Raw genomic sequence first — 24,861 nt, 5'->3', positions numbered from 1 at the left:
AAACTTAACAGCTGAAAATAGAATAAATGGACCATCTTATTCTATAGGTAGGGTTTCAACATAGAGGCTTCTGGGAATAATCAAACTGTCAACAGGCCACAGGAAGTTGGTAAAGGCAAGGAAACAGATTCTCCTTCCTGAAAAGAACACTGCCCTGATGACATTTTGATGAACTATTTTAGGTGACATTAGTTTCTTATGGATGTGATGCTTTATTTTATGACATTCCTTTTCATACTAAAAATTCTTTTTTACAATTTCTTGTAGTGTAAGTATAAGAGATGGGAATACCAGACCACCTGATCTGCCTCTTGACAAACCTATATGCAGGTCAGGAAGCAACAGTTAGAACTGGACATGGAACAGCAGACTGGTTCCAAATAGGAAAAGGAGTACGTCAAGGCTGTATATTGTCACCCTGCTTATGTAACTCCTATGCAGAGTACATCATGAGAAACGCTGGGCTGGAAGAAGCACAAGCTGGAATCAAGATTGCCGGGAGAAATATCAATAATCTCAGATATGCAGATGACACCAACCTTATGGCAGAAAGTGAAGAGGAACTAAAAAGCCTCTTGATGAAAGTGAAAGAGGAGAGTGAAAAAGTTGGCTTAAAGCTCAACATTCAGAAAATGAAGATCATGGCATCCGGTCCCATCACTTCATGGGAAATAGATGGGGAAACAGTGGAAACAGTGTCAGACTTTATTTCTGGGGGGGCTCCAAAATCACTGCAGATGGTGACTGCAGCCATGAAATTAAAAGACGCTCACTCACTCCTTGGAAGAAAAGTTACGACCAAACTACATAGCATATTCAAAAGCAGAGACATTACTTCACCAACTAAGGTCAGTCTAGTCAAGGGTATGGTTTTTCCTGTGGTCATGTATGGATGTAAGAGTTGGACTGTGAAGAAGGCTGAGCACCGAAGAATTGATGTTTTTGAACTGTGGTGTTGAAGAAGACTCTTGGGGATCACTTGGACTGCAAGGAGATCCAACCAGTCCATTCTGAAGGAGATCAGCCCTGGGGTTTCTTTGGAAGGAATGATGCTGAAGCTGAAACTCCAGTAGTTTGGCCACCACATTCGAAGAGTTGACTCATTGGAAAAAACTCTGATACTGGGAGGGATTGAGGGCGGGAGAAGAAGGGGACGACAGAGGATGAGATGGCTGTATGGCATCACTGACTTGATGGACGTGAGTCTGAGTGAACTCCGGGAGTTGGTGATGGACAGGGAGGCCTGGCATGCTGTGATTCATGGGGTCACAGAGTCGGACACGACTGAGTGACTGAACTGAACTGAACTGTAGTGTAAATCTGCTAAGTATTCATTAAGCTCTCATTTATGTTGAAGTATCTTTGTTTAATTTTTTGATTTAAAATATATTGCTACATGTAGAATTGTGAACTTACAGGTTTTTGTAAAAAAAAACTTAGTTTTTATTACATTTTATTTGCCCTGTTGTTTTGCTAAGAAGTCATCTTTCATATTATTGCTCCTTTTTGTTTAATATAATTTTTTCCTTCCCCCAGCACTGTTTTTTTTTTCTAATTTTCATCAGTTTGACTATAGTAGGTCTAGATATGTCTGTCCCTTTTTTTATTCTTCTGGGTTTTGCAAAACTACTTGACTCTGGTATGTTTTCAACATATTTGAGAGCATTTTGAGCAGTGTTTCCACAAAAGCATTTAGCTTCCATTCTCAGCTCATTGCAATTAGATCATTTAACTGAAATTAGACTGAGAGAAATCATGAGTTAGTGTATGTATATTATATCCATCTAATGCTCTTTTTTAATTATTTCCTGAATATTTTTGGCTGTAACTGCCACTGTTGGCTATTTATTTCAAATATGCCATTCTACTTCTATGACTTGTGAAAGATCACTTATTCCTGGTTCTCCTCCAATCTTTCAAATGTGTATTCACTGGTTCTGCTATTATTCTTTCTTATTATTAGCTTTAAATGGTTACATTGCCTAGACATCATTCCTCTTGTCATATTCATTTCTTGTTATGAATATTTTCTGACAAATTTTATTTTTGCCTTGAATTTTCCTGAGGATTTACCATCATATTCAACTTGCACTAAAACACTGCAAGCAAATAAAGCTGAACTCATTATTTGCAATTCCCTATGTCTCTTCTGGTGGCACATTCATTCTTCTAATCACCCAAGCCAACAATTTTGATGATCTTTCTACATACATTCTGTTTCTCATTACTATCATTCTGATCAGTCATCAAGTCCTGCCAATTCTAACCCCTATTTCTATTGCTGTAGCTTAATTCAAGCCCTTGTCAAAAGTGAATTTACCCATTTTAAGAGATCTGGACTTTTTTTTTTTTTCTCAGTCCTGTAATCAGCTGTTAAGGTATTGTACCCATTTCAAATACAAGGTGAATCTCTCCTCTCACAGTTTTAAGTCATTAAACATTTCTTCATAATCTGAAAGATACTAAACCAGCTGTCCAGTCTGAAATAAATGTCATTCCTAATAGGTCCCTGTATACATCTCCAGTTCTAAATCTCCATTCTTCTGCTATAATTTATTATTGTTATGTAACCCTGAATGTGCTGTACTATACTTTCCCTGCTGTCCAGAATTAGTTTTCTTTAGTTGTTTACCCAGTAACTTTTTCTTTCTCCAAAGCAAGATATGTCAACCATACTATGAAGCTTCTTTTACTGAAGTTATTCATTCTTTTTCTTATTTTGCTTCACATTTGTACAGAATAGTGTATTTTCATTTGCCAGCTTAATAATGTTAGTTTATATCTATGTGAGTGCTTTGAGGACCTTAGAAAGCATCACTACGAACAAAGCTAGTGGAGGTGATGGAATTCCAGCTGAGCTATTTCAAATCCTGGAAGATGATGCTGTGAAAGTGCTGCACTCAATATGCCAGCACATTTGGAAAACTCAGCAGTGGCCACAGGACTGGAAAATGTCAGTTTTCATTCCAATCCCAAAGAAAGGCAATGCCAAAGAATGCTCAAATTACCACACAACTGCACTCATCTTACACGCTAGTAAAGTAATGCTCAAAATTCTCCAAGCCGGGCTTCAGCAACACATGAACCGCGAACTTCCTGATGTTGAAGGGGGTTTTAGAAAAGGCAGAGGAACCAGAGATCAAATAGCCAACATCTGCTGGATCATGGAAAAAGCAAGAGAGTTCCAGAAAAACATCTATTTCTGTTTTATGGACTATGCCAAAGCCTTTGACTGTGTGGATCACAATAAACTGTGGAAAATTCTGAAAGAGATGGGAATACCAGAGCACCTAACCTGCCTCTTGAGAAATCTGTATGCAGGTCAGGAAGCAACAGTTAGAACTGGACATCGAACAACAGACTGGTTCCAAATAGGAAAAGGAGTACATCAAGGCTGTATATTGTCACCCTGCTTATTTAACTTCTATGCACAGTGCATCATGAGAAACGCTGGACTGGAAGAAACACAAGCTGGAATCAAGAATGCTGGGAGAAATATCAATTATCTCAGATATGCAGATGACACCACCCTTATGGCAGAAAGTGAAGAGGAACTAAAAAGCCTCTTGATGAAAGTGAAAGAGAAGAGTAAAAGAGTTGGCTTAAAGTTAAACATTCAGAAAATGAAGATCATGGCATCTGGTCCCATCACTTCACGGCAAATAAATGGGGAAACAGTGGAAACAGTGTCAGACTTTATTTTTTGAGTCTCTAAAATCACTGCAGATGGTGACTGCAGCCATGAACTTTAAAGACGCTTACTCCTTGGAAGAAAAGGTATGACCAATCTAGATAGCATATTCAAAAGCAGAGACATTATTTTGCCGACTAAGGTCCATCTAGTCAAGGCTATGGTTTTCCAGTGGTCATGTATGGATGTGAGAGTTGGACTGTGAAGAAAGATGAGTGCTGAAGAATTGATGCTTTGAACTGTGGTGTTGGAGAAGACTCTTGAGAGTCCCTTGGACTGCAAGGAGATCCAACCAGTAAATTCTGAAGGAGATCAGCCCTGGGATTTCTTTGGAAGGAATGATGCTAAAGCTGAAACTCCTTTACTCTGGCCACCTCATGCAAAGGGTTGACTCACTGGAAAAGACTTTGATGCTGGGAGGGATTGGGGGCAGGAGAAGGGAACAACAGAGGATGAGATGGCTGGATGGCATCACTGACTCAATGGACATGAATCTGAGTGAACTCCGGGAATTGGTGATGGACAGGAGGCCTGACGTGCTGTGATACATGGGGTCGCAAAGAGTCGGACACGACTGAGTGACTGAACTGAAGTGAACTGTGTGCTTGTGTGCTAAGTTGCTTCAGTCACGTCCAACTCTTTGCGACCCCATGGACTGTAGCCCACCAGGCTCCTCTGTCCATGGGATTCTCCAGGCAAGAATACTGAAGTGGGTTCCATGCCCTTCTCCAGGGGATCTTCCCAACCCGAGGATTGAAACTGGGTCTCTTAAATCTACCCGTACTGAAAGTTGACTTCTTTACCACTAGCTCCACCTGAGAAGCACTTTATATCTGTGTTCTCTCTTTTATTTCCTTCCTTTCATATTGTGTCAATAGTTATTAGTAGAGCTCTTGGCTTATGACAGAAACTTAATATTACCTTTTTTGTTCTCTTTAAAGCTTTGATTCTTTTTCTTTTCTCTGCTCTCCTTTTCCTTTTCAGAAGAAAAATAATTTTTTAGTCTCTCTTTCTTTTCCACAACAATATTCTAATAGTATAAAATGAAGAAAAGATGTATTTACCTGTATATAAAAATACACATTTTAACTGAGTGATATTTTATTTCTTAAATTATTGATTGTGTAAAGTTAAAATGGTTACGATCAATGACTTAAATATTTCCAAACATTACACAGTATAGAGTATAAAACACTTAAGGCTGTTTTATTCAAGTGCTTAATTTAATCTTAAGAACTTAATAAGAATTTCATGTTTTTTCTCACTTTCAAAAATATTTTTTTTTTTTTTTTTCTTTCTTTCTAGTATTTGAAGTATATGTTTTTTTTTTGTTACTTTTTTTATTTTTTAAATTTTAAAATCTTTAATTCTTACATGCATTCCCAAACATGAACCCCCCTCCCACCTCCCTCCCCATAACATCTTTCTGGGTCATCCCCATTCACCAGCCCCAAGCATGCTGCATCCTGCGTCAGACATAGACTGGCGATTCAATTCACATGATAGTATACATGTTAGAATGTCATTCTCCCAAATCATCCCACCCTCTCCCTCTCCCTCTGAGTCCAAAGGTCCGTTATATTTCTAAGAAAGCTTATGGAAGATGCAATGAACTTTTGTGAGCTTATTTTACATTCTTCAATCTGGGGAAATTACTAAAATAATTAACGAAAGTATTATTGATATTCAGTAATTTCTGAAGTTTATTGCCATCATTCAATATCAAAAATGATGTTTATGAAGATATTTAAGATATATGAATATATTTATTTAGATGATGTGGAGTTTTAGAATATATACTGAAGATTAATACAGACATCTATATCTTTACAGCTTAGTTAGGAATCAAGTTCTTGCAAACGTCGTGATTTATCTTTTCTTTAAAATGGAAATATTCATTTTCTCTATACTTTACTTGCTAAATATATTTAAGCTTTAAAACTATGATGTGGAATAAAATAATGTACTTTTTCTTACCCACTTCTGTAAAAAGTGAAGACATAAATATACTCAATAAAATATCATAAAGGTTTCATAAATACCATGTATTTTTTTCTGATTAATCATTTTCTCTCCTGAGTATGACATTTACATTAAGAAATACATTTTTTCCTACATATTTCCTTCAAGTAATAAAAATCTCAGAAATGGTAATTCTCTTTTTTGTCTTGTTTCAGAGTGTCCTCCTGGAGGGAGGTTTTTCTCCTCCAGACATATTTTGAGATAGCCTAGAAAATATTTGGTTATTGGAATATAGCAAATATTTATTTTTCAGAAGCAAGAGAGGAAAATGTAATAAAGTCCATTATTACCAAGAAAAAATTACACATAAGCTTCTAAATATAACTACCTCATACATATAGATATACACAGAGAAAGCAAAGGGGTGAGATGGAGGTCTGTTTCCTCTGACTAAAAAGCATAATGTAGTTGGCTTGAGTAACTGTAATTGATTTAAAAATTAATGTTATATGAATATGTCAATGGCTTTATTTTTTTCATTAATACTCAATTTCAGTACTAATTATTAAGAATAAATGAGAAAAATGTGTCACTTTCAAATATTAGACTCGTTTTCAGCAAGCGTTAATTATCTAAACTTTATCACAGTCACAAAATCAGGGATATTTCAGTCCTTGAAATTACTATTATTTGGGATAATGTGAATAATAACATCCCTCTATTAAGCTATCATCTTGCTTGATTTTGATTAAATCCTAATTAGAGGATTATTTGTATTATTCCCAATATAAATTACTTTTATCTAGTTCATAGTGAAAATAAAGAAATATTTATTTAACCCATTGGTAATTCTGTACATTAAAAAGGCTAAAAGTAAATTCAATAGATAATTACATTTCCAATCCTTTTTCTCTCTAACCAGGAAAGTGTGTGTTTAATTTGTGGGTTTTGTTTATCACTTTTACCTACTATAAAACATACTACCTATGTTTTATATTATATTCCATCATTCTCCCAGTTAAAATGCTTAGAAAACTTGCTGCAAGAAACGAAAAGCAAAACAAAAGTAATGGTTGGCTTAAATGCACATTAAATCATTCTAAGTACTTTTACAAATAACAATAATCCCAGAAATTTTCTCTTTAAAATAAAAGGGCAAAATAAGTAGTTGAAGAAAAAAATCCACAATAAGGAATGACAGAATCAACTATATCTAGAGTACATTAAAGCTTAAATTATGTGTTCATAGGATAAAATAATTGCCACTTGTTTTACATGTAAATTTGTAGTTTCCACTTTATGTGGAATTGCTTATGTGGAATTATTGTAGCCCCAAGATTGACACCTTCTGTCTTGGCTTTCTGAGACAGACATCTATATTCTTCTATGCCTATGTTGCTCATTACCTGGAAAAAAATCAAGAAACCATAAACTCAAAGAAAAAGACCAATGAGGCAACTCTTAAGCACGGCCATGATAGCGAAGCCCAGCATAAGGAATAAAGAAACCTCCTCTTTTCTGAAATAAGCTCAGCCAATTAAAAGCCAAGGCATATTTGTTCATTATAGCCCTGCCAACTGCCCTTTCCCTTCTATAAAAGTATCCTCCCTTTGCCCTGTGGGAAGTTGCTCACGTTTGGCCATGATTGCACATTTCAAATAGCTATTCTCTGCTGATCCTGAATAAACCCATCTTTGCTAAAGAAGTATCTGACAATCTTTTTGTTTAGGTAAACATTTGGTGGCTTATGCAGGGACTAGAGATGATCTCATTAGGCTCCTGGACTGGTGAGCAGGCAACTGCAATACTACAATTGAACCCACTGTGTTCACTGCTTTTCTTGCCAATCCTAGAGTTTGCAGCTATGTCTCCCTTCTAGATTCAAACTCATAACCTCTTTGCTTTTTAAGTACTTCGGGCTTTATTTGGGATCTCCCTTAAGGTTTTATTCTTTATAGTTAAGGTCTTGTTCTGTTTGGAAGTAGTCATTTGTCATTTTGGTCTAAATTAGAGATTAACCTGTTTCAACAAGAGGTGGCTGAGCTGCCATTGACAAATTCCTTTAAAAAGTAGTAGCTGCTTTATTGAAACCATGTCTGTTGAGCCTTGGCCTATTCATTTGCAACAGGGGCTCTTCTCTGGAAAGTGAAAAGTCTTAGGTGAAAAGTCTTTTACCTGGTTGTCCCAGGACCAATCTGTGTCCTTAACTGTCTGATAGTAGCTCACAGACTGTTTGAGCTGCAAGATGTTTGAGTTGTAAGATATTGAACTGAGCTGTTTGAACTTCATGCAAATTATTCTTTTGCTCTAGAGAAAAATTCATGAAAAACCTAAATATTTATTAGATAACTATAAGGACTCTGGATGATTTTATGTTTAAAGATTTCTAACTAAAAGGACATACCAGACCTTTGGAATGTCAATGGCTGTTACTTTTGATATCCACAAACTTAATTTTCTTGAAACAAAATTAAAATACAATAGCTCAAAATTTTCTGAAACTCATTGGAATGCTTATTTTGATTGGCATTTTGAGGCTTCCCAACTTCATCAAGAGCATAAAATTGCCACATTGCAAAATAAAAATAAATAAATAGATGAACTGATGCAAATAAACAATTGTAGAAAGATAAAATTGTTCACAAAAACTCAAGGTCTTCTTTCTTGCCTTCTCTTTCTCAGGCTCCACCTCTGAACCCATCTTGTCTCTGTGCTGGCTCCTCACGGCCAGACTGGTTCCAGCTCCAGCTTGCTTATTCCCTTCTGCACCACCTACACCTCAACTCTATCCTCAGTCCTCCTTAAGAATTCTCTCATCAAATTTCTAGTTTTCTCTCAAACTTGGCACACATTCTTTTCCCCTGAACTTGTCATAGCCAGTCCATTTAAAATTTCATTTGAGGATCTAGAGTATAAATATTTAATTTCTCATATTTTCTGGACTAAAGCTGAGACTAAAGCTGAACTGTGAGCCATAGTGAAGCTGCTTTCCAAAGTAATCAAGTTTCCTCATAGATTTGCTGAAGAAGAATTTAATAGTCATTCAAACATTTTACCTTGTTTCTCTGACATTTATCAACTAGTTCATATGTTTGTCAGTGAAGGCCTGGGCCACCACTGGATAAATAATACTGATTGAGAAAATCTTGAAAATGACTAGAATCACAATGAGAAGTCCAGCCAGCCTGCTAACTTATTATATTATGAGGCTTGGGAAATTGCTGGGCACTTTACTGAACAATTCCTAGGACTTTAACAAAGCCTATCGCTTAGAACAAACTTCAGACTCATACACAAAAATCTGGCTTAACTGTGCATGATTATTGCAATTGACTTCAGGATCTTTTTTTTTTTAATTTTTTCATCACATCGAGAGGCTTGAGGGATCTCAGTTCTCTGACAAGAAATTGAATCTGAAACATGACAATGAAAGCCCAGAATCTAACCACTAGACAGTCAAGGAACTCTCAACTTCAGAATATCTTTAGAGAAAATTCTGGTCTTCCTTCAGATGTTGATCCATTCAAATAGTTTTTTAAGTTTATGCTTTTAAATTGGCTAAATCAGGACTTTTCCCTTTAGTAAAAAGAACCAGAATGAAATTGGAAGCTATGACCATACTAGATTTAGTTAATCTGGAAAATCTGTAAGTGTTAAGTTAAGTTCTATTACTCTTAAGTTAAGTTCTTTTACTTACAGTTAAGTTCTATTACTCAGCCATGTCCAACTCTTTGTGACCCCATGGACTGCAGCATGCTAGGCTCCACTGTCCATCACCAGCTCCCAGAACTTGCTCAAACTCATGTCCATTGAGTAAGTGATGCAAGCTTAAGTCATCTATAAGGAAGATCACCAAAATATGTAGTCTTCAACTCCACCAACTGAAGGCCCACAAATGAAATTAAAAATCTTCTAATGTATGCTATTATTGCAACGAACAAAAGCATTGGGTAAAAAAAAAAAAAAAAAAAAAAGTTACATGTGTAATTGCTCTAGTAACTTCAACTTTCTGACCAGCCTTTCCAAGGTTCTCTGAGTTCTCAATGACAGGGTTCCAAGAAACTACAGAAATTCTTCTCAATTCTTCTTTTAATCAATTTGAAGAAACATTTCTGCAGATTAGGGACAAATCTCTTCCAGCCTTGACTGACACCAGATCACACTCTCACTACTCAACCCCACTGATATAAGCAGCTCCTGACTCTGAACACTAAAAGAGTTCAAAAAGTAGAGATCTCTAATGAACCCCAAGAGGCTCCTCTCTCTGAAGCCATTTCATTTTGTTAAGGCTCTTCAAGACATCCTTATTTTCTTTCCTCAGTTTCTCCACCTCCATTCATTTCTTCTACTGTGACATTGGAGTTGCAAAGAATCAGACACAATTTAGTGAATGAACAACAACAACAGTAAATCAAACAGTAGTCCCATGCCAGAATCTCTTTGTACCAAAAGAGGGAAATCTAGAAACTGAGAATAGTGATCAAAGAAAATCATCAGGTGAATTAAATAACCTGATACATTTTATTCATTCTGTCTCCTAACTTACCAAAGCTGATCCTGAGACACTGATCAATTTTCCCAACTGAATCAGTACCACTCTCACTTTTCCTATGAAAAGTTTCCAACAGATATTAACAAACTTCACAATGTACATCCCATAAAGATAAGAGATCCCTCAACATATTTTCCCAAAATGAGCCTGTGCTCTATAAGTAAAGAAGTCCTTCATGATATAAAGCTACAATAAAAGATTATAATAATCAAGGTCTCACTATTCCTTTCACTAGCCCACATAGCATACCTTCAGTAGTGGCTCAGTGGTCAAGAATCTGCTTGCCAATACAGGAGACACAGGAGACGTAGTTTCGATCCTTAAGTTGGGAAGATTCCCTGAAGAAGAAATGGCCACTCAGTCCAGTATCCTTTCCTGGAAAATCCCATGGACAGAGAATCCTGGCAGGTTACAGTCCGTAGGGTCACAAATAATCAGACATGACTCAGTGACTGAACAACAATAGCCTATGTAACGCTTCCATTTTACCAGTGAGAAAACCTACAGGCTAAGAGTGAAAGTTAAACCAGGACCACCAATCAGAAAACATTGCTTTCCCCTGACACTTTGTTGTTCCTAACTGTCACACACTACTAATACCCACTTTCTCAAAAAGCAAGATCTTTACTGTCATTGATTGTGCAGTCCATTCTTTAATATTTAGTGCATAAAGCTAACCAATTGTCTGCCTTCACTTAGAAAAACAGTTTACCATGAGAATAATACCTCTGAGTTTCCTGAATTCAGTTCAGTACAGTTCAGCCAGTCGTGACCAACTATTTGCAACCCCATGAACCACCACATACCAGGCCTCCCTGTCCATCACCAACACCTGGAGTTCACCCAAACTCACGTCTATCGAGTTGGTGATGCCATGCAGCCATCTCATCCTCTGTCGTCCCCTTCTCCTCCTGCCCCCAATCCCTCCCAGTATCAAAGTCTTTTCTAATAAGTCAACTCTTCGCATAAGTTGGGCACAGTACTGGAGTTTCAGCTTTAGCATCATTCCTTCCAAAGAACACCCAGGGCTGATCTCCTTCAGAATGGACTGGTTGGATCTCCTTGCAGTCCAAGGGACTCTCAAGAGTCTTCTCCAACACCACAGTTCAAAAGCATCAATTCTTCAGTGTGCAGCCTTCTTCATAGTCCAACTCTCACATCCATGCATGACCACAGGAAAAACCATAGCCTTGACTAAACTGACCTTAATCGGCAAAGTAATGTCTCTGGTTTTGAATATGCTATCTAGGTTGGTCATAACTTTTCTTCCAAGGAGCAAGCGTCTTTTGATTTCATGGCTGCAGTCACCATCTGCAGTGATTTTGGAGCCCAAAAAATAAAGTCTGACACTGTTTCCACGGTTTCCCCATCTATTTCCCATGAAGTAATGGGACCAGATGCCATGATCTTCGTTTTCTGATTGTTTAGCTTTAAGCCAACTTTTTCACTCTCCTCTTTCACTTTCATCAAGAGACTTTTTAGTTCCTCTCCACTTTATGCCATAAGGGTGGTGTCATCTGCATATCTGAGCTTATGGATCTTTCTCCCAGCAATCTTGATTCCAGCTTGTGTTTCTTCCAGTCCAGTGTTTCTCATTATGTACTCTGCATAGAAGTTAAATAAGCAAGGTGACAATATACAGCCCTGACGTACTCCTTTTCCTATTTGGAACCAGTCTGTTTTTCCATGTCCAGTTCTAACTGTTGCTTCCTGACCTGCATACAGATTTCTTAAGAGGCAGGTCAGGTGGTCTGGTATTCCCATTTATCTCAGAAATTTCCACAGTTTGTTGTGATCCACACAGTCCAAGGCTTTAGCATAGTCAATAAAGCAGAAGTAGATGTTTTTCTGGAACTCTCTTGCTTTTTTCATGATCCAGCAGATGTTGGCAATTTGATCTCTGGTTCCTCTGCCTTTTCTAAAACCAGCTTGAACATCAGGAAGTTCATGGTTCACATATTGCTGAAGCCTGTCTTGGAGAATTTTGAGCATTACTTTACCAGCATGTGAGATGAGTGCAATTGTGCAGTAGTTTGAGCATTCTTTGGCATTGCCTTTCTTTGGGATTGGAATGAAACTGACATTTTCCAGTCCTGTGGCCACTGCTGAGTTTTCCAAATGTGCTGGCATATTGAGTGCAGCACTTTCACAGCATCATCTTCCAGGATTTGAAATACCTCAACTGGAATTCCATCACCTCCACTAGCTTTGTTTATAGTGATGTTTTCTAAGGCCCACTTCACTTCACATTCCAAGGTGTCTGGCTCTAGATGAGTGATCACACCATCGAAATTATGTGGGTTGTGAAGATCTTTTCTGTACAGTTCTTCTGTGTATTCTTGCCACCGTTTCTTAATATCTTTTGCTTCTGCTAGGTCCATACCATTTCTGTCCTTTATCGTCCCCATTTTTGCTTGAAATGTCCCCTAGGTATCTCTAATTTTCTTGAAGAGATCTCTAGTCTTAGCCATTCTGTTGTTTTCCTCTATTTCTTTGCATTGATCGCTGAAGAAGGCTTTCTTATCTCTTCTTGCTATTCTTTGGAACTCTGCATTCAGATGCTTATATCTTTCCTTTTCTCCTTTGCTTTTCGCCTCTCTTCTTCTTTTTATTTTTTTTATTATTTTTACTTTATTTTACTTTACAATACTGTATTGGTTTTGCCATACATTGACATAAATCTGCCACAGGTGCACATGAGTTCCCAATCCTGAACCCCCTCCCACCTCCCACCCCATATCATCTCTCTGGATCATCCCCATGCACCAGCCCCAAGCATCCTATATCCTGTATCGAACATAGACTGGCGATTCATTTCTTACATGTTAGTATACATGTTTCAGTGCCATTCTCCTAAATCATCCCACTGTCTCCCTCTCCCTCTCCCACAGAGTCCAAAAGTCCGTTCTATACTTCTGTGTCTCTTTGCTGTCTTGCATAGAGGATTATCATTACCATCTTTCTAAATTCCATATATATGTGTTAGTATGCTGTATTGGTGTTTTTCTTTCTGGCTTACTTCACTCTGTATAATCAGCTCCAGTTTCATCCATCTCATTAGAACTGATTCAAATGTATTATTTTTAATGGGCTGAGTAATACTCCATTGTTTATATGTACCACAGCTTTCTTATCCATTCATCTGCTGATGGACATCTAGGTTGCTTCCATGTCCTGGCAATTATAAACAGTGCTGTGATGAACATTGGGGAGAATCTCTTTAACAAGTGGTGCTGGGAAAACTGGTCAGCCACTTGTAAAAGAATGAAACTAGATCACTTTCTAACACCACACACAAAAATAAATTCAAAATGGATTAAAGATCTAAACATAAGACCAGAAACTATAAAACTCCTAGAGGAGAACATAGGCAAAACACTCTCCGACATAAATCACAGCAGGATCCTCTATGATCCACCTCCCAGAATACTGGAAATAAAAGTAAAAATAAACAAATGGGATCTAATTAAAATTAAAAGTTTCACCTCTCTTCTTTTCACAGCTATTTGTAAGGCCTCCCAGACAGCCATTTTGCTTTTTTGCATTTCTTTTCCATGGGGATGGTCTTGATCCCTGTCTCCTGCACAATGTCACGAACCTCATTCCATAGTTCATCAGGCACTCTATCTATCAGATCTAAGCCCTTAAATCTATTTCTCACTTCCACTATATAATCATAAGGGATATGATTTAGATCATACCTGAATGGTCTAGTGGTTTTCCCTACTTTCTTCAATTTACGTCTGAGTTTGGTAATAAGGAGTTCATGATCTGAGCCACAGTCACCTCCTGGTCTTGTTTTTGTTGACTGTATAGAGCTTCTCCATCTTTGGCTGCAAAGTATATAATCAATCTGATTTCAGTGTTAACCATCTGGTGATGTCCATGTGTAGAGTCTTGTCTTGTGTTGTTGGAAGAGGGTGTTTGCTATAACCAGTGCATTTTCTTGGCAAAACTCTATTAGTCCTTGCCCTGCTTCATTCCACATTCCAAGGCCTAATTTGCCTGTTCCTCCAGGTGTTTCTTGACTTCCTACTTTTGCATTCCAGTCCTCTATAATGAAAGAACATCTTTTTTTGGTGTTATTTCTAAAACTCTTGTAGGTCTTCATAGAACCATTCAAATTCAGCTTCTTCAGCGTTACTATTTGGAGCATAGACTTGGATTACCATGATATAGAATGCTTTGCCTTGGAAATGAACAGAGATCATTCTGTCGTTTTTGAGATTGCATCCAAGTACTGCATTTTGGACTCTTTTCTTGACCATAATGGCTACTCCATTTCTTCTGAGTGATTCCTGCCCACAGCAGTAAATATAATGGTCATCTCAGTTAAATTCACCCATTCCAGTCCATTTTAGTTTGCTGATTCCTAGAATGTTGACTTTCACTCTTGCCATCTCTTGTTTGACCACTTCCAATTTGCCTTGATTCATGGACCTGACATTCCAGATTTCTATACAATATTGCTCTTTACAGCATTGGACCTTGCTTTCATCACCAGTCACATCCACACCTTGGTATTGTTTTTGCTTTGGCTCCATCCTTTCATTCTTTCTGGAGTTATTTCTCTTCTGATCTCCCGTAGCATATTGGGCATCTACTGACCTGGGGAGGTCCTCTTTCGGTATCCTATCATTTTGCCTTCATACTGCTCATGGGGTTCTCAAGGCAAGAACACTGAAGTGGTTTGCCATTCCCTTCTCCAGTGGACCACATTCTGGCAGACCTCTCCACCATGCCCCCACCGTCTTGGGGTGGCCCCAAGGGCATGGCTTAGTTTCACTGAGTTAGACAAGGCTGTGGTCCTAGTGCGATTAGATTGACTAGTTTTCTGTGAATATGGTTTCAGTGTGTATGCCCTCTGATGCCCTCTTGCAACATCTACCATCTTACTTGGGTTTCTCTTACCTTGGGCGTGGGGTATCTCTTCACGGCTGCTCCAGCAAAGTGCAGCTGCTGCTCCTTACCTTTGATGAGGGCTATCTCCTCACCACTGCCCTTCCTGACCTTCAAATTGGAATGGTTCCTCTGGGCCCTCCTGCACCCATGCAGCCACCGCTCCTTGGACATGGGGTTGCTCCTCCCGGCCGCCACCCCTGGCCTCGGGCCCTGTGTGGCTCCTCCCGGCCACCACCCCTGTCCTCAGACCTGGGGTAGCTCCTCTTGGCCATTCCTGTGCCGTCACAGCCTGGCACTCTCCGCCGCTGCCCCTGACCTCAGACGTGGGGTAACTCCTCTTGGCTGCCACTCTTTGAGCATGAGTCCTCCCACCTTCTACCCCTGATCTCAGACGTGGGGTAGTTCCTCTCAGCCGCCCTTAGTGTGCTGGTTGCAGCCGCCTGCGCTCAGTGTGCTCGTCGTTCCTGAGAATCCTTCTTACTTTCTCTCAAATTCTGAAGACTGATACAAACTTTACTAAAGGTTATGGTTTGTTGCAATGTATCAATGATTTGCTTTTTAGCTCTCCTTCTCAAGCCTCCTCACAGGAAAACAGCAACTTGCTAATGCTTATAGCTTTAAACGGATGTAAGTTTGCCAAAGAAAAATTACAGGTTTTTCAAACAGGGTATTGATATTTAGGGCGTATGATGTCAAAAATAAAGGTTATACCTAGATTCAGATAGACATCACAGTATACAAAATTTCCTAAAACCCAAACTAAGTGCGAACTGTAAGGTTTTCTTGGGCTGTTAATTACTGCCAAAACTGGGTTCCAAATACCTGTCTTATGTACAAATCTCTCTATATATTTTATTCAATGACATTCAATAATGACAATTGTGACTCAATGTTATGGGAAGAACTGGACAAAAAGAAGAGTTTGATGAACTCTGCTGCTCTTGGGCTTCCCTGGAGGCTCAGATGGTAAAGAATCTGCATGTAGTACAGGAGACCTGGGTTCGATCCATGGGTAAGGAAGACCCCCTGGAGAAGGGAACGGCAACCCACTCCAGTATTCTTGCCTGGAAAATCCCATGGACAGAAAACCCCATGGACTGGCAGGCTACAGTCCCTGGGGTCACAAAGAGTCAGACTTAACTGTATGACAAGAACACAGCTGCCCTTGGGCAGCCCAATTATCAGATTCCCTTTTCCTTCTCTGAAGAAGAAAGGAATGCCCTTTGGGTACTCCTCTTAAATCATCGAGATCATTATTACCCATAAGTTATTAAGGTAATAACTGGACCTTGTGAAGTAGAGATAACCCCACTGTCTTTTATCTGTTACTGCTATTGCCCTATTTGTTAAGGCCATTGAGAAAATCACTGTGGTACCCACTTTAACAATTCGTTTTAACTTCATGCAGTAGAAGTCCTACTGAATTCTCATCAAATTCCACCTTTCTTAGTCAGCTGCCCCGCCTCCTATAAGACCTTTTGTTAACTGTCCCTCACATAACTCTCTTATATGGTAATAACTTGAACTGACTACTCTTTCTCTCTGTCAACTGACTGATTCCTCATGTCTGATTAAGGCTGACAGCTCATCTCCTGTTGTCTCCTAAATCATCTACATGAAATTCCATTGGATATAATTTACTTCTCATAGTTCACTGATGATTATTAATTAAAAGTAGCAATGGCAAGTATCATGTTGGGTATGTTATTACAATTCCTTCTGAAACTGTTGAGGCTACATTTTTAGCTTTGGCTACTTCAGCCCAACAGGTAGGTTTGAAGTACACAAGTTTGTACTTCAGCCAAGGGCAAAACTAGCAATATTTATACAGACGGTAGATACGTGATTTTGAGTTGATCATGATTCTGAAATGTTCTGTAAGCCACATGACTTCTTTACTTCCAATGGAAATAAAATTAAAACAGCACCTATATTCAGGAATTACTGGATACAATACCATACCTTGTGCTTTAGCTATTGTTAAGATTTTAGGCCATTATAAACTTGACTCTCTGGAAGGTAAGGGAACTCATATTGCTAATATTTCTGTGAGGGACAGTGCATTTAAGGAAACTAACAACAGCTAAACCCCAATCTTGTTGCAAAGGATGTTTCCTCAAATGATAATTGGAAAAACTTGCCAGTAAAACCTAACAATAGGCCTTAGAAAAGGAAAAAAAAATTTTGGAAGTTTAGCAATTGTTGGTTTAATAAAAAAAGAAAGCTGTAGTTTGGACCAAATAACAACTCAGTCCTATCAGAGATTTCAAAATTTCCACTTCTCACCGCTATGCCTTCATTAAACCATTGATCTACTAACAAAATGATGACATACAAAAATAAATATTGGTGGAGAAACATTAGGAAAAATTAAAATTTTCCTACCTTTCTTGTCTCACTTGCCCAAAGTACAACCCAAGAAAGCTTATTCATACTCCTCCCACCATTTTAAACTGCCTAATGGACCATTTCAAGCCTGACAATAGACTTGATACAGCTTCCTCTGTTTAACTGAGGTGAATATGTTTCAGTCATGTTCTAATGTTTTCACACTGGACTGAAGTCTTCCTTTGCAGATAGGTTACTGCCTCTTCTATGGCTAAAGTTCTTCTGAAAAAGCTTATCCATACCTAGGGCACTCCTCTTGAACTTCATAATGATTGAGAAAACCATTGTACTGAAAAATATTTCAACAAGTCTGTGCTTGTTTCACCACAACTTCACTGTGCTTACGACTTTGATCTTCTGGTTTAGTCAAACTAACAGCATTATTAAAGCTGTATTGGCAAAATTTGTAGAGGCTTTCCAAATAGTTTGAACAAAATTTTGCTGTTGATTCTTCTAAACCTCAGATCCACACCTTCTGAAGCCCTTAAATTCTTACCCTGTGAGAGAGTTACAGGGTGTCCAATATGTTTGCCTCCTACTTCTTGAGAAGATAAAAGAAGAGATATTCCAATATTGTAAAAGCCTAACTACTTTCATTAAAAATGTCCATAATGCTTCTATTTTGTGCTCTCTCAAGACTAAAACTTTCAGCATCTCACCCTGCAACTGGGAGATTTTGCTATTAGAAAAGACACCCCAGGAAAATTCTTTACAGTCTCTATGGAAAGAGCTCAAAACTCTACTGCTAGCAACCCTTGCTCAGCTAAACTCCAGGAGATAGACTTAGATTTATGTGACATCCCTAAAGAGAGCATCAAACTTGAGGGCAAATATTTCCCAAATTGAAACACATGACATATGATGAGACAGTTTGCCCAAGATATCCAGACCAGACCTATTGGAGATTTGTCATCTATCTCTCATGATGACAAAATGGTTCAGATAATCTCCAATGTCTCTGATTTTGATAATATATGAACAAAACAGGGCTGAGAGTTTTCCTCTTACCTCTTCTTGTGACTCCAATGTGTTTCCAAACAGTGCACTTGCCCTCTAACATGAGACACTACATGCGAGGAAGTTCTTTTCTGGCCTTGAGGGACAGAAAGTCATGGAAACCTGATCAACAATGTTTTCAAATTAATATCTATATCAGAAGGAAGTCACGTTAAAAAAATAAATTTCAATTAAATAGTGTTGGGAGAATGAAACTAGATCACTTTCTAACACCGCACACAAAAATAAACTCAAAATGGATTAAAGATCTAAATGTAAGACCAGAAACCATAAAACTCCTAGAGGAGAACATAGGCAAAACACTGTCTGACATAAATCACAGCAGGATCCTCTATGATCCAACTCCCAGAATTCTGGAAATAAAAGCGAAAATAAACAAATGGGATCTAATTAAAATTAAAAGCTTCTGCACAACAAAGGAAAATATAAGCAAGGTGAAGAGACAGCCTCCTGAATGGGAGAAAATAATAGTAAATGAAGCAACTGACAAACAACTAATCTCAAAAATATACAAGCAACTTATGCAGCTCAATTCCAGAAAAATAAACGACCCAATCAAAAAATGGGCCAAAGAACTAAATAGACATTTCTCCAAAGAAGACATATGGATGGCTAACAAACACATGAAAAGATGCTCAACATCACTCACTTTTAGAGAAATGCAAATCAAAACCACAATGTGGTACCACTTCACACCAGTCAGAATGGCTGCGATCCAAAAATCTGTAAGCAATAAATGCTGGAGAGGGTGTGGAGAAAAGGGAACCCTCCTACACTGTTGGTGGGAATGCAAACTAGTACAGCCACTATGGAGAACAGTGTGGAGATTCCTTAAAAAATTGCAAATAGAACTGCCTTATGACCCAGCAATCCCACTGCTGGGCATACACACCAAGGAAACCATAATTGAAAGAGACACATGTACCCCAATGTTCATCGCAGCACTGTTTATAATAGCCAGGACATGGAAACAACCTAGATGTCCATCAGCAGATGAATGGATAAGAAAGCTGCAGTACATATACACAATGGAGTATTACTCAGCCATTAAAAAGAATTCATCTGAATCAGTTCTGATGAGATGGATGAAACTGGAGCCGATTATACAGAGTGAAGTAAGCCAGAAAGAAAAACACCAATACAGTATACTAACACATATATATGGAATTTAGAAAGATGGCAATGACGACCCTGTATGCAAGACAGCAAAAAAGACACAGATGTGTATAACGGACTTTTGGACTCAGAGGGAGAGGGAGAGGGTGGAATGATTTGGGAGAATGGCATTCTAACATGTATACTATCATGTAAGAATTGAATCGCCAGTCTATGTCTGACGCAGGATACAGCATGCTTGGGGCTGGTGCATGGGGATGACCCAGAGAGATGTTATGGGGAGGGAGGTGGGAGGGGGGTTCATGTTTGGGAATGCATGTAAGAATTAAAGATTTTAAAATTAAAAAAATAATAATAATAATAAATAAAAAAAAATAAATAGTGTTGGGAGGAAAGAAGGGAGACCTCCCACACCCTTTAATAGTAGTCCATTAGGAAGAAAAAGACTTTTGTTCTTCCTAGCAAAAATTCAGCCAATGAAAGGTTTCTGACTCTTATCACAGCTTTTCCAAACCTTTTTTGTTTTTCTCCTTCTTAGAAGCATGCTTTTTCCCTCAATCTGGCAGAACTTGCATGTGGCTGTTATGGTTGCACAATGTGAATTGCAATTATCTGCTAATCCCAAATAAACCCATCTTTGCTGGGAAAATATTCAGCAGTCTATTTTCTAAGTCAATAACCATTATTACAAAACTCATTTCTCTTAGTGGCTTTTTATTTCCATTTATCTCTGAGAACTTTAATTTCTCTTTCTATTTGCTCATACATTTCAGTATGTATTTAAAATGATTTTCTTTGGACCCAAGTTAAAAGTAATTTCTGAATCACAAAGAAGCCAATAATGACATTGTATTTTATAAAGAATGGGCTTTGGAGGTGATACTACTGGTAAAGGACCCACCTGCCAATGCAGGAGACATGAGAGACATGAGTTTGATCCCTGGGTCAGGGAGATCCCCTGGAGCAGTGCATGACAACCCATTCTAGTATTCTTGACTGGAAAACTCCATGGACAGATGTGCTTGGCAGGCTATAGTCCATAGAGTGGCAAAGAGTCAGACATGACTGAAGTTACTCAACATACCTGGAGTTCATAAAGAATACTATTAAACTATTTGTTTTACTGTTTATCACTTTCTAGATAATATCTTTCTTTTTTTTTTTTACATTTTTCTTGACGTATAGTTGATTTACAATGTTGTGCTAATCTCTGCTGTAAAGCAAAATGATTTACTCATACACATATAAGTATTCTTTTTTAAATATTCTTTTCCTTTAAGTTTTCTTTTTCTTATAGTTTGTCAGGATATTGAGTGTAGTTCCCTGTGCTATACATTAGGACTTTGTCATTCTAGTTGATATCTTATAGGCTATGTATTATGAGTCATTTTGACTCTATTCAGGTACTAGTTGAGAATTCTTTCCACCTTCTAATTAGATTCTGTTGATCACTTAATACACTTCATCGCATTAACATCTTTTAAATTGTTCTCTGTTGCTTCCCTTTTGCAATTTAACCTTTCTTAAAATTAACCAAAATTTTCGCTTTCTTTTCATTTCCTGTCTCCTAGGAAACTACGTGAAAATGTCATCCTGGCTGGAAAGAGTTCAGCTATTTATACTGGCACATGTTAATTCTCATAGCAGAAGGCTTTGTTTGTGTTTGCTAACTGAACTCTATTTTGCATTACTTTGCTATGATTTGTAGTGTGTTCATGTTTTTGAAAAGTCTACAATGTATCTAAAGAGTAGTGGCAGATAGTTTTCATACTTTTTCCCTGGTTTATCTTTTCAACTGTAAAATGTTCACTTCACAAAGGAATAGTTAACTTTCAATGACAATTTGAGGCAACCCATTTTCTGAATAGCGAAGAGCAGTTGCCACTAACATTATTGATATTTTTAATCTACTGATATATTATTGAAGATGCAGCCTCTGTCTAGCCTATGAAAAATGAATGCTACTTTATTTTCTGGTTTCTTTCTGGTTTCTTTTTTCCTTACCTCAACTTTTCTTTGACATATTGTTTAGTTTTCTTAATCTTAACCATGCAGTCTGATGGGTGGTAGCCAAATTCCTGAGAAACTAAATTTTCCTTCTTATTTGTTTTTTTTCAGTCCCTACACTCTGGGCAGAAACCGACCCAAAGGGACTTCAGAGTAGGCTTTGAGCTAAAGTAAGACAGGGTAAATCACCCCCTCTGGGTTAGGATATGCCTCCAGACAATATATTTTCTTAACATCTATAGGTTTTACTGATAAGGAAGAGGTTCTCCCAAGAGTCAAGAGGTGGAAAAAACACTCTGAGAGGATCAGCTTCTATCATTCTGATTGACAGAGTGGGGAGGTTTAAACCTGCACTCTGCAAGGCTACGATTGAAATCTTAGTAAATAATCAGCAGAGGCCTTTTTTTGTTATTTTAGGAATTTTTCCCATTCTCCTTTCTGGTGCAATTGTAACAGAATGTGCTGAATTCCACATTGCATTTCTGAGACTTTGAAATTTTAATCTTTTCATCAACTTGCAATGGAATCACAAACAAGTCTTATATTTCAGTTCATTACCTTTGTTTCCCCAACTGTTGGCTGAAATGACAAATTACAGAAAGCAAACACACTAAGGTGAAAACATGCATTATTTAGCATAGCCATTTTGGTAAAATAGTGTTATAGGATTATCTTATATGAACACGAAGAGTTATCTTTCAGCAGAATTCAATAATATCCTAATTTGACCGAAATAAAGAGAATAGCAAATATATGAAGAAAAATGTAAAATAGAAATGTCAGTAAAAATACTCCTTTTGTAAATAAAAAGTGAGTATGGATGACTTGGAAGTGAGAAAGTGGCATTCAAATTTCATGACTATAACTTATTCCTGGCAATGTGCTAAATATTTTCACGTGTGCCATTTTATTCAATTTTCAAAAATATACTATGCAATTGATAGGTATTTTATGGTGGACAAACAGACCTCAACACAAGCTAATGCTTTGTAAGGGAGGAGAAAGGCACAACTGCTTTTAGGAAATGATTCTGCTGTATACATATATTATGTTTTCATGGCGGGGGAGGGGGGGTGTTGTACATAGAACAAAGAGAAAAAAACTTGTGACAAAGGGTGAACTATTGAGTAACTGAGTCAGTCAGTTTAGTTAGGAGCAATGAAGATAAATGAACTCATCATTAGTTTAGATAAAGTGAAAGTGAAGTCTCTCAGTCGTGTCTGCCTCTTTAAGACCCCCATGGACAGTAGCCTACCGGGCTCCACTGTCCATGGGATTTTACTGGCAAGAATACTGGAGCGGGTTGCCATTTCCTTCTCTAGGGGATCTTCCCAACCCAGGGATCAAACCTGGGTCTCCTGCATTGTAGACAGACACTTACCATCTGAGCCACCACGGAAGCCGAAAAGCTGTTCCAATTATTGCAACCATAGGAAGGAAAATTTTCAAGTTTTAAGAAAAAGTTGTTTGTTATAGATAGACAGCCAAATAGTAATAAATATCTTAGACAAGACCACTAGCAAATTGGAATTATTAAATTTACCTAACACATTGAAATTTCTGTGTGGAAAAACTGCATATAGAAGAAAGTTGCCCTAGATTTCAGACAATGTTTTTCTCATTTTTTTTCTTTTACTATATGGGAGGAAGTAGCTAATTTGGAAAAACTGAAAGAGATAAAGTTTTAGCTTCTATAAAATAGCATTATCTTCAAGGGGCCTTAAAATTCTGTGCACTAAATTCTGAGAGTTTTGTCTTGGGGTGTCCTCCATTTTTAGGCACATCCTTGACAAAGGTGAATTAGAAGAGCTATTCACACAGCCACATATTTTTTAAATAGTTTGAACTTATTGGATAGTAGGCTTACATTCAGGTGTAAGCAGAATGCCAACTACATGATTTAGATCACCAAAAGCATATTTGTCTTTTTGTTGTTGCTGTTAAAAATATATACACATTTTGGATCTGCAGAGTGATATCAGTAAGGTAGCTGAGTGAGAGACACCAGACTCCATACCTACAAGAAGATAAAAAATTAGACAACAATAAAAGTAGGTCAAAAATTAGATCCACAAGCAAAATTAGCTCTAGGAGAGCCCTGGAATCCATAAGAAATTTCAACAACACAATGGAACAAAAAATAATTGAGAATAAACACACTGGAGAAGGGAGAATTGTTTTGTTTTTCTTGCATAATCCCATCCTCTAGGCCAGAAATACTTGACTCGAAGAGAGAACTTCCCTGCTAAAAACAATGCATCTCATACATAAACGGAGAAGGCAATGGCACCCCACTCCAGTCAGTACTCTTGCCTGGAAAATACCATGGGCAGAGCAGCCTGGTAGGCTGCATTCCATGGGGTTTCTAAGAGTCGGAAATGACTGAGCAACTTCACTTTCACTTTTCACTTTCATGCATTGGAGAAGGAAATGGCAATCCACTCCAGTGTTCTTGACTGGAGAATCCCAGGGACGGAGGAGCCTGGTGGGCTGCCATCTATGGAGTCACACAGAGTCGGACATGACTGAAGCAACTTAGCAGCAACAGCAGCATTTACAAAAAGAGTATGACAATTTTTCCCAGGCTTTGAGAGCACCACACAAATGTCCTACTTCAGTTTTGCCCCAGCCACATACCAGTAAAGCTGAGACTATAAAGACAGCTAGGACAAGGAGGAAAAGATAAGCTATCAGTGCTGACCGTGCAGCAAAAGTCACTGTAGCATTCAGTGACCTGCTCTGTAAGTGACCTCAGGCATTTTGGATCCATTGCTGATTTCAACATCTTTCCCCTCACAAGAGATACCTTACGACTTGACTTTCAGAAATTCCACGCTATAGACATATTTAGAAGTCCATAAATATCACTACCATGAAGATTCTTTCCTGTGTGTTTTTTCTCTATAATTTCTACTATTGCTGTGCAAATATCTAAAAATTAGCATAAAAACAGAGTCAATGGATAGCAGAAGAATGTATGGTTTTTATATTATGCATAAAATGCAAAAGCTAGATAACATATCATTAACTACTGTACTAGCATAAAAGACAATAAGTTTTGCAAAAACCCATATTACAATTCAACAAAACCATTCTCAGCCATTTCTTAAAAATATATACCTGTACCTTAGGTAATTTGTATAGCCAGTATAAAGCAGAAAGCAACAAATTCCAAGTGAAGTATGACTGTTGCAAATAGACAGTATTTAGAAACAACTGCTAAAGG

The sequence above is a fragment of the Ovis aries genome, chromosome 10, assembly GCF_016772045.2.
Source record: "Ovis aries strain OAR_USU_Benz2616 breed Rambouillet chromosome 10, ARS-UI_Ramb_v3.0, whole genome shotgun sequence".
Lineage (NCBI taxonomy): Eukaryota > Metazoa > Chordata > Mammalia > Artiodactyla > Bovidae > Ovis > Ovis aries.
Note: the sequence above shows the minus strand (reverse complement) of the source record.